Source organism: Lactuca serriola, chromosome 2, assembly GCF_051521515.1.
Source record: "Lactuca serriola cultivar US96UC23 chromosome 2, Lser_US96UC23_V15, whole genome shotgun sequence".
NCBI classification, from domain to species: domain Eukaryota; kingdom Viridiplantae; phylum Streptophyta; class Magnoliopsida; order Asterales; family Asteraceae; genus Lactuca; species Lactuca serriola.
The window spans coordinates 38491281-38501663 of record NC_136409.1 but is presented as its reverse complement, the minus strand read 5'-3'; positions in this window follow the sequence as shown (position 1 = coordinate 38501663).

Sequence of the window (10383 nt, the reverse complement as noted above, 5' to 3'; positions counted from 1 at the left end):
AAGTAATGCCAAGTTGAGTAAGACTCAAATTCCGAGTACCGAAGCCGAGATAGCAGAGATGAGCCGAGTACCTTATGCTTCCACAGTTGGCTCAATCATGTATGCTATGACTTGTACTCGCCCTGATGTGGCCTTCGCTTTGAGCATGGTCAGTAGATATCAAGGGAACCCCGGCAGAGCACATTGGACCGCAGTCAAGAATATCATTAAGTACCTTCGGAGGACCAAGGAATGGTTTTTGGCTCTCAGAGGGAGTGATGACTTAAAGGTGAGAGGGTATAGTGACGCCAGTTTCCAGACCGACAGGGACAACTACCATGCACAGTCGGGCTGGGTCTTTACCCTTAATGGAGGAGCAGTGACTTGGAAAAGTTCCAAGCAAGAAACCGTAGCTGATTCAACGTGCGAATCAGAGTACATTGCGGCGAGCAAAGCATCAAAGGAGGCAATATGGTTGAAGAACTTCATTAGAGACCTTGGAGTTGTACCTGCCATAAAGGAGCCTATGGAAATTTTCTATGATAATGAAGGAGCGGTTGCCTTGACCAAGGAACCGAGGGATCATGGTAGATCTCGACATATCGACAAAAAATATCACTTTATTAGACATCGGGTAGAAGAATGAATCCTCGTAGTTAAGAGGATATCGTCAGAGGATAACCCAGCAGATCCGCTTACGAAGGGACTGAGTAGGGTTAAGCATTTGCAACATGCTAGGAGCATTGGGCTGAAGGACGATGTTAGTTTGGATTAGATAGTTTAGAAATGAGTAATAGATAATTGTAATTGATATTTGATGATTAAATAAAGGAGTGTTATTTATTGGTATAACTACTGTCTTATGTTAATTGGTTGACTATTATTTTGCTTTGCATGTTTTGACTTCCTGAATAATTGAGTTAATTAAGAATAATCGAATTATTCAAACGATCCACAGTCGTTTATATCTTGGAAGTAGGTATGAATGAAGACTGTCATGAATTGGTGTGTAGATTGTCTAAAAGGTATTAGACATAATAAAGGTTTGTTACAACATTCATGAGTGATTATAAATAAGTTTTGAGCATTGGAATAAACCCGCGCTTGCTGGAATAACTTCATGGAATCTATCACGAGTGATCGTAAGATGATAACATCATATGGTCTTAAAACCAAGATATATGGTTTATTGGTTGCTAATTGATTGTACATTGATAATGCGAAACCGCATCAGTAAAGTGATGTCATAAAACACATTGTTGTGTATAATTGATTAGTGAGTAGTAAATGCATATAATTCGAAGTTTATCTGTTTCTTTTATCCTTAGAGGGTAAAAGCGATGTCAGGGCCCCTCGATGATTTTGATTTGACTTATGTGCTGGGCCCGGTCAGGACTGAATTGATGTGTTCAATTAAGTTCTATGTCAAATGAATCTGAGATCGAGAAACAAGCTGCTGGACAATAAGTATGATTATGTTCCATGAGATTGTCCGCACGATATCTAAAACAGAGGACTGTAAGATCCCTTGTCTAAAGGACAGGTTACTGATAAGATCACAGTTCGACAACGTTTTTGAGAGCTATGATTGCTAATCGAGTTATACTTACATTTGTGGTTACTAGACTTATCCAAGTGGGAGACTGTTGGATTAGTGTCTAAGCCCGTAACCATATTTGGTAAGTACTTGACCCGTTTGTGCATGGTCCTTTTGGGTTGCCTTCACCAAAGCAACTTGATTAGAGAAATAATAGAGAAAGTGGTTATTATGATTTATTTATATATTATAGGAATAATATATTAATAGGAGAAATCATATGTATTTAATTAATATTGGTCAATAATTAATTAAGAATTAATTTTGTGATCAAATGTAATTAATTAAACCGCAGGGGCTGAATTGTAATTATATGATAGTTGCAAAGTAGGGCAATGGTTACCCTAGATATAGGTTGGATGAATTCAAGGGATTAGGGTCATTCAAATCGTCCAAGGATAAGGCTTTCAAGGCTTATCTTATGGTTACTTGGTGGGCAAGCAACTAGATAAGCATAAGGACTGAAACCCTAAGCTATACCCTATATAAAGACCCTTAAGGCTAAGGAAATCGGCCACTTGTTCCCTAGGGTTCCTAGAGCCGATTTCTACCCTCTCTCCTCTCTCTCTTGCCTCTCCAATTGCTTGTGGTGTTTGTGAGCCATTAGAGGTACTACACTTGTGGTACTTGCTTTCAAGACTAAGAGATTGAAGATTAGTGTTGTTATTGCAATATAACAACAAGAGGTATGTGATCTACTCCTCTATATAAATTTTGAAATATATACCTGCTGGCTAGGGTTCTTATTGTGTTCATAATGTTGTGTATCTAATAGAGAAAACATAGATCCAAATATAGGGTTGCATGCACACATAGGATTGTTTGTACAAAATCCATCACTTTTGTAACGTCGAGGCTTCAAAGTCACAGAGACTTTGCCAACGATATTACAAAATGTTCCATTGAAACTTTGTTACTTAAAATAATTTCATGGTTATGAAGTCTCAAATTCAAGATACAATTCTTGAACACCTTCCTTGCATTAAAGTTCCTAAGTCACATGTAGATTCTAAATAACCAACTCCTACTATGGAAACATTTCCATATTCCCATACGACTATCAAATCCGAACAAGAGTCACCTCCATTCAGAATTATGTCAATATGGTCCGTCCAAATTAATACTACTATACTTCCAACTGTCCACAAGCAACCAATCTGCAGTAAACTTCAGAATGTTCTTGACAGTTGTTTAACAACTTTAGTCACATTCTCAATGCCCTAGGCATTTGAAAAAATCAGAACAAGTGAATATTATAACATATGTAACCAAGCCTATATCCAAAGCATATGAGATTCTATACATAATGTCTTACATAAAGACATGATATCTTATCAGTCTCTTGCTATAATATTTACATATATCGAATTTCCTATGGTGAATCATTTCAACACGATATTCATATATGTCCAAAACTAAGTTCAATTAAATCCTTCAATCTAAACTTTTAGATTTGAAATGAAGTATAAGTGTACTCTCCCCTAAATCTTATTATAGCGAAACAATTTCCAAACATTGCAACTTGAAAATCTGAAATTTTTGTTTCCTACATGTAAGATGTTGAATCAAAAACTTAAGAGCATGTAAGATGCTTACTTCATGGCAACAAATTTTCAATCAAACACTTCATAAAAGCACTACAAATAGTCAACAAGCAATTGGAAACCCTAGAAGTTCTTGTTTAGGTCCATTTTGGACTAGGACTTCCTTATTGGGCCCAATGGACCAATAAGCTTCCAATTTGACTATCATGGGCTTAGAACCTTTAAATGGCCTCTAATTGGACCCACTTTCATTTATTTCAACGTTTTGGGCCATATTGGGCCTAGAAGGAAATGAATTAAATATTATGAACTATTATGGACCATAATTAACCTAATCTAGCCTAATAAAGCAAAAAAAAAATCACACTTATATTTTATAGGGCTAAAAATCACCCAACCTAACTCTAATATGGGCTTAGGGGCATTAAAGCCCAATACTCTCCTTTTTCTTTCAAAATCTCGGCCCAAAGCCCAAATCCAAGGGTGAAGAGTTGACTTGAGAAGTGTCACCTCACTTATACCTCACATGCCTCCATGCATGGACCAACATGCATCTAGAATTGTCACCTCAACTCCCTCTCTCCTCTTCTTCTTTGTTCTCGGCCGAGAGCTCACCCACACACACACTTCAATCACTTTTTGTTTATCAAACTCTCTCAAGAAACACCCTCACCTCTCTTCACCAAATTTTCGAGACTTAAGAGCATTCCAAAGAGATTTTCCACAAGAATCATCATCTAAGGTAAGTTTATAATTAAATATATGATCTAAGTTCCTTGATTTATCAAACATATCTTCTTAACTCATAAGAAATCATGATCTTGCACCTTAGAAGCTCCCAAATTCGAGATCTTCCAAGGATAGGTTGCTAAGGCCGAAAATCATCTCATTTTCTTCCATCTCTTCTCCAAAACCGAAACCACACCCAAAGGTGAGCTTCATACTCCCTACTTTTCGGTTTTACAAGTTTTATGGGGGGGGGATACAAGCAAATGTGTAGATCTATGTGTATATGTATGCTTTGTGTGATTTCTATGTTTATATTTGTGTTTTTATGTGATTGTGATGTTGGATCTAGTCAAAAAGCCCTTAAAACCGAGATTTGCATCAAGTTATATGATATTAGAATAAATTATATTAATACATATAAATCATTTCTAGAAAAATAACCAAGATGGTTAATATGAACTTCTTTGGGCCAAAAACCCATTTTTGGACTCAATATGTCAAAAATATAAAACATAAGGGCCCAAAATGACAAACTAGCAATTCTGATGGTTGAAATATGCCAAAACAGTTTCAATAAGGTATTTTCTGGAAATATATTATTTTGAGGGGTTAAAATGCAAAATATTAAGCATAATGGGCCAAAAATGGATTTTCGGCCCAATAAGGCCCAATATGCGAGATTTTCAAATTTGAAGGGCTGAAAATGTATTTTTCTGTAAAACAGGGGACTACTAGTGCTCCAAGTCCATTTCAAGGGTTAAAAACACTTTTCATATTTAAAAAGGACCAAAGATGCAAAATTTTTCTATTTTGGGCCAAAAGTGTAAAAGTTGCGAAAAATGAGGATTTAACCGAGAAAACTTCATTTTGAGGGACTAGAACTGTTTTCAAATAAATATGAGCTGAAAAATACCATTTTTAACAAGTTTTGATATTAAAATGTTAAGAAAATGGTCTAAGGACTAAATTGGAAATTCTTTTATTCAAAGGGTTAAAAGTGTAAACTCATAAAAGAAAGGGGCTGCAAACAGAAGAACTTCAAAGTTAAACAATAAATCCGTTGAGATAAAACACTGGTACCGCGACTACCGACAAAACCTAATACACCATCAACACCAAAAATCGTTACTGAACGAATTGATTCGGTCTCGAATCAATAACGTATCCGAAACTACTAACTCGACGATATTCAATACATACGCGGAAATTTCGGGAAGTAAATACATGCGTGGGAATACACAGACGTCGATACACCATCTTTGGGCCCAAAAGTGTCAAATCTTGCTTGTTGGGCCTAGCTAGCCCAATGACCTGATCTTTAGGCCCGAAGACAACTTACTTACATGATTGTTGGGCCTTACATGACCTAACTCCGTGTAAAAGGACTTTCAATGGCTTTTAGGCTATTGGGCCCCAAAGGTCCTTTGGTACGGCTAGTAAAGTCGAGAATTCACAAAAATGCGGGACGGGCCAAGGGCCCTTCGCATTCACTATAGCCTTGAACGACTTATGGAATTATTGAGGTCTTCGTGCCCTCTTTTCTCCTCGGTTGTGGGGCTACAAGAAGTCAGGGTGGTTGGATTAAGTGAATAGTACGGACGACGCCTAAGGGATCGTTAGTATGGTTGTAAACTAGTCGTTTCTATTAACGTGTGTTTATAACAATTCACAATGCACATTTAATTCAATGTCACCTGGAATCATTGACTTCACATGTCGCAACGATACAACACCACACAAAAAGCGTAATTCAAAGAATTAGGAAAACATCAGGTTTTCCTAGGGTTTTTCAATACATACAACTACGAGATGCATACCAAGTACAACCAAATTTTTTTTTTTATATAGAAACAAACAAGCATACTTACAGATCTTCACACTTTTTATACGATACTCTTTTCAGAAAATATTGGATTTTCTGGTGGTTTTCAAAACAATACAAAACGTTTTATTTCAAACATTACTTATGAACTCACCAACATTTCATATGTTGACGTTTTTCAAAATGCTTGTATTCTCAGGTAACAAGTAAACCAAGGGAAAAATGTACTCAGTGACGACTTGCTGTTTGTTTAACTATTATCGAACAATTTACTTTTGGGGATGTAATGTTTGAAACAATGTACTAAGTGTAAACTCTATCAGTTGTACTATCTCAATGCATGGTAATGATTGATGTTATGTTTCATGTATATTCAATGTAATGGTATTCAATTGAGTCACAACAGCCCTCGGACGTTTCCGCCGTCTGGTTCGGGGGTGTAACAGGTTGGTATCAGAGCTTTGTTTATAGTGAACCAGCATATCTAACCACACATTGATATGCAACTATAAACCAAAAAAAGGGACTAACACAACTCTGAACAAAACAAGTAAACTCACAATAAAAACACCCTTGCTTGCATTAGGAATAAGAACATAACGCTGAACCAAACAAGATAATGCTAGTATCCCAGTTAATTCAGGACTGTTTTAGCGATATCAAGAAGTGAATGTAGCCTGATCAACTACATTCCCTCCAAGGTATAATTAACACATGTTCCGATGAGATCGCGATAGCTTGGGAACCTAAAAACAAACCCTATATCACCAAAAGAGGAGAACGCCTGCATAGTCTATACAATAGTTGTAGCATCTTAGGAATAATGTTAGCATATTTACACACTCTCGCAGACAGCATGGCTGGTTTTCATCACCCCGGAGATCCTTACTTCCCTAACCAGGGAAACAACGGATGGATAGACGAGGAGCCTGAGGAAGAGCCTGAGGAAGACCCCGAAGAGGAATCTGACGGGGAACCGGAGGCAGGGGTCGAGGGCGAGCCTGCCGACCCAGAAGAAGAGGAAGGAAGCTTCGAGGAGGAAACATATGGCAGTGAAGGGGGTGATTCAGACGCGGAGTCCGAAGTCTTCAACACCCCTTACCCGATCAGAGTACCTGCTTACTGGGTGGGCCCCACTGGTCCTACACCTCCCTAGGGTATTGATCTTTGGAGATGGAGCAGACAGCAGGGACAGCGACCCCCGTACGGCATGTCACGCGAGTTCTTTGACCTGAGGGACGGAGGACCGGCTGATCGAGCCCTTCCAGTCATGGTGAGACGATTACGGAACACTGGCGACCTTGCTCAGGGCACTGCTGATCAGGTACACCAGTTGTGGACTAGGGTTGAGCGTGCGGAACAGGAGACACGTGACGTCCTTCGAGAGTTCCACATGAGGCAGGTGAGGTGGGAGTCCCGACTCCAGGATGCAGAGCGACAGGTGGCTCGTCTTCAGGGAGCATCCACATCCTCAACACCACCCCAGGACACAGCTCATCGCGGTTAGAGATAGGCTTATCTTACTAGGTCATTAGGAACTATGCTATGTACTTCGACTATATGTTTAAGTGACTACACTACTCATAGAGCCGTTATGCTGTCGAGCTAGTGTCACTCATATATGCTCTTACGAGCAAAATTTTCATGTATCAAATGCGGATAATATTAATGAACTTTTGCGTGTTTATTATGACAATACAAATTGCTATGTGTTGAGAATCTATGATTGTATGCTAAATGGTAGAAGTGTTTAAGTTCGTACCACACACTTAGTCAGTAGGATCACAACCTCACGGAAACCACGTACACTCAACATCTTTCCGTTTCGTGACAGAAAGATGCCTCTCCGACCTACTCGCGGAAACCCAGGTCCAACCCCACCCGAAGTTGACTCAGCCGCGTTCCAGGCAGTTGTATCTGATGCGGTCACTACAGCAATGGCGCAAATTCATCAAGGGAAAAATGGAGGAGTCAATGGGCAAGGGGCCGGAAGTTCGAACAACGGAATGAATCAAGGACCCACCAAAGCATGTACCTACAAGGACTTCACAAACGCCAAACCACGAACTTTTAACGGAACGGGAGGAGTGATCGCTTTGAAGCGATGGATCGAGAAGGTGGAATCGGTATTCGAGATATGCGATTGTCCCGAGGGAATGAAGGTGAAGTTCACAGCCTGCACTTTTGTTGACCAAGCGCTCACTTGGTGGAACGGACACGTGGAAGCCATGACACTCCCGGTAGCCAACTCCATGCCGTGGGCGGAAATGAAAGAAATGTTGATGGCCGAATACTGCCCACGAGGGGAAATTCAGAAAATGGAGCAAGAGCTGTGGAACCTCACTGTGCAGAATGCGAATATCGATGCCTACATATCGAGATTTAGTGAACTATCTCTGTTATGCCCGGGTATGATCACCTCGGAAGGAAAGAAGATTGAGGATTCATCTGGGGACTAACCTCACCGATCCAGGGAAATGTGATAGCTGCAAACCCCGAAACCTTCGACAGTGCTAAAAGATTGGCAAAGAAGCTGTATGACCACAACAACAAGAAGGGTGAAAAGCCAGCGGAGGCTGAAGGCAAGAAGGAAGGTGATGGCAAGAAAGGGAAGAACAACAAGAGGAAGGGGCGCCAGGGCCCCGAGACCTCTAAGAAGCAGTAGACAGTGGCAGTTAATGCTGCCACCGCAGAAGTTCCGGCCACACCACATGCTCCAGCCTCAGCTGCTTCGAATGCTCCAAGACCTTATTCCGGTAATCTTCCCAAGTGCAACAAGTGCGGTTTCCATCACAATGGAGAATGCAAGGAGTTTCAGTGCACCAGTTGCAATCGAAGGGGACACACTGCAAGGTACTGCAGGACTTACCTGTCACACCTTAAAACCAGGAACGGCGGAAACGTTCTGGGGCGGAGGACGTCATGTATAATATCAACAACAATGTAAAGTAGTAAACAAGCAACAACATCATCCATTGCATTAATAATATAATTATTATACAAATGTGTTCTGTCAAATTTTGATAAACACTAAAGCGTAAATCAAAATGAAAGATAAGTCTTGAACAAGCTCCATCTTCCTTTCTCCTTGCATCGGTACCTGTCTATGATGACCTGAGGATACAAGTAATTTTGAAAGCGAGTATCAACTTTGAAGCTGGTGAGATCATAAGTATTAATGTGTCTTAATTTGTAAAACTTATAATTTTTAAGACTTGACATTGTTTTGAAAGAAAGCTCGTATAAGTATGAAAATGTTTGTAGAACAACTGTAAATGTTTGAAAAACCCTAGAAATCCCTTTGATTCCTATTAGTAACAAAAGGAGTCTTCTACCAAGACTTGACTGTTCTCAATGTAATCTTCTATCAAGACCTAACTGTTCTGAATGTAGTCTTCCACGAAGACCTAACTGTTCTAATTGTAGTCTTCTACCAAGACCTAACTGTGTTACTATTATTATCATTATAAGAAATTGTATCCTTTGGTACTAGGATACTTAAATATAATTCACCTAATTGGTTATGTGAATGAGTCACAAAATAAAGGTAATAATACAACTAACCTGAATATTACCCTTTGGTACTAGGGTAACTAACATTGTTAACTTTAAGACATCCGTAGACGTACTTTTACCTCTGTTGCTAATAGCTGGGTATAGGAATAGTCAGTCCCTTAAAGTATACCTGTAATGGTATCAACCGTTGACATCCGTGGATGTGCTTTTACCTCTGTAGCTAACAGAGATTCTAGGAATGGTCAATCCCGCAACGTATCCTTTGGTACTAGGATATTAAATCCAATCTATCTCGTCGATTATGTGATTGTATCACAAGGTAAAGATAAGAATGAGGATTTGATAACAGAGTCGATACATATAAAATGTAATAGGACTCCTCCAGATATATCTATGTAAAAGTACTCCTATAAGTGTGATCATGTAATAGTATAGTAGAGTACTGTAATGTTCTACGTGTGCTAGCTGTAATGTGTGTTCTCTCTATCTAGCAAGTATAGTAATGTACTGTAATGTTCTACGTGTGCTAACTGTAATGTGTGTTCTCTCTATCTAGCAAGTATAGTAATGTACTGTAATGTTCTACGTGTGCTAACTGTAATGTGTGTTCTCTCTATCTAGCAAGTATAGTAATGTACTGTAATGTTCTAGAAGGTATTGACTCATGAATGAACTGACCCATTTGTACGATATCGCGTTCTAGTAATTGTTCTAGTATCTTCCTAAACTACCCATATGGTAGTTTACTAGTAATCTATCTGGTAAGTATGGACATGGATGTATACCCTTGCTACCCAAGGGCATATGTTGAACTGGAAGGACCTTTTATGACTATATATGTACACATGATATATAACTAATATTTAAACGACTTTCAGACGAATTCCCGATATCCCACCAGACCACATCTCAAGGCGCGAAAAGGAAATAGGGTGGATAGCCTTCCTAAGTCTTTTAAACATTTCTTATATAAATATACATATAGAGGCATGCAATTTATAATATAAAAGCATAAATAAATTTTGTAAGGCATTTGAAACATAAATATTATTTTAAGAAAAGATCGACTTGATGTCAATCTATAAAACAATTTGAAGGCATAAGTTTAATAAAACAGTTTAAGTATAAGGAAACATTTGTTTGAAACATAGTTGTAAATAAGTTTGAAAGGTAATGTACGGAGTAAGATGTATAGT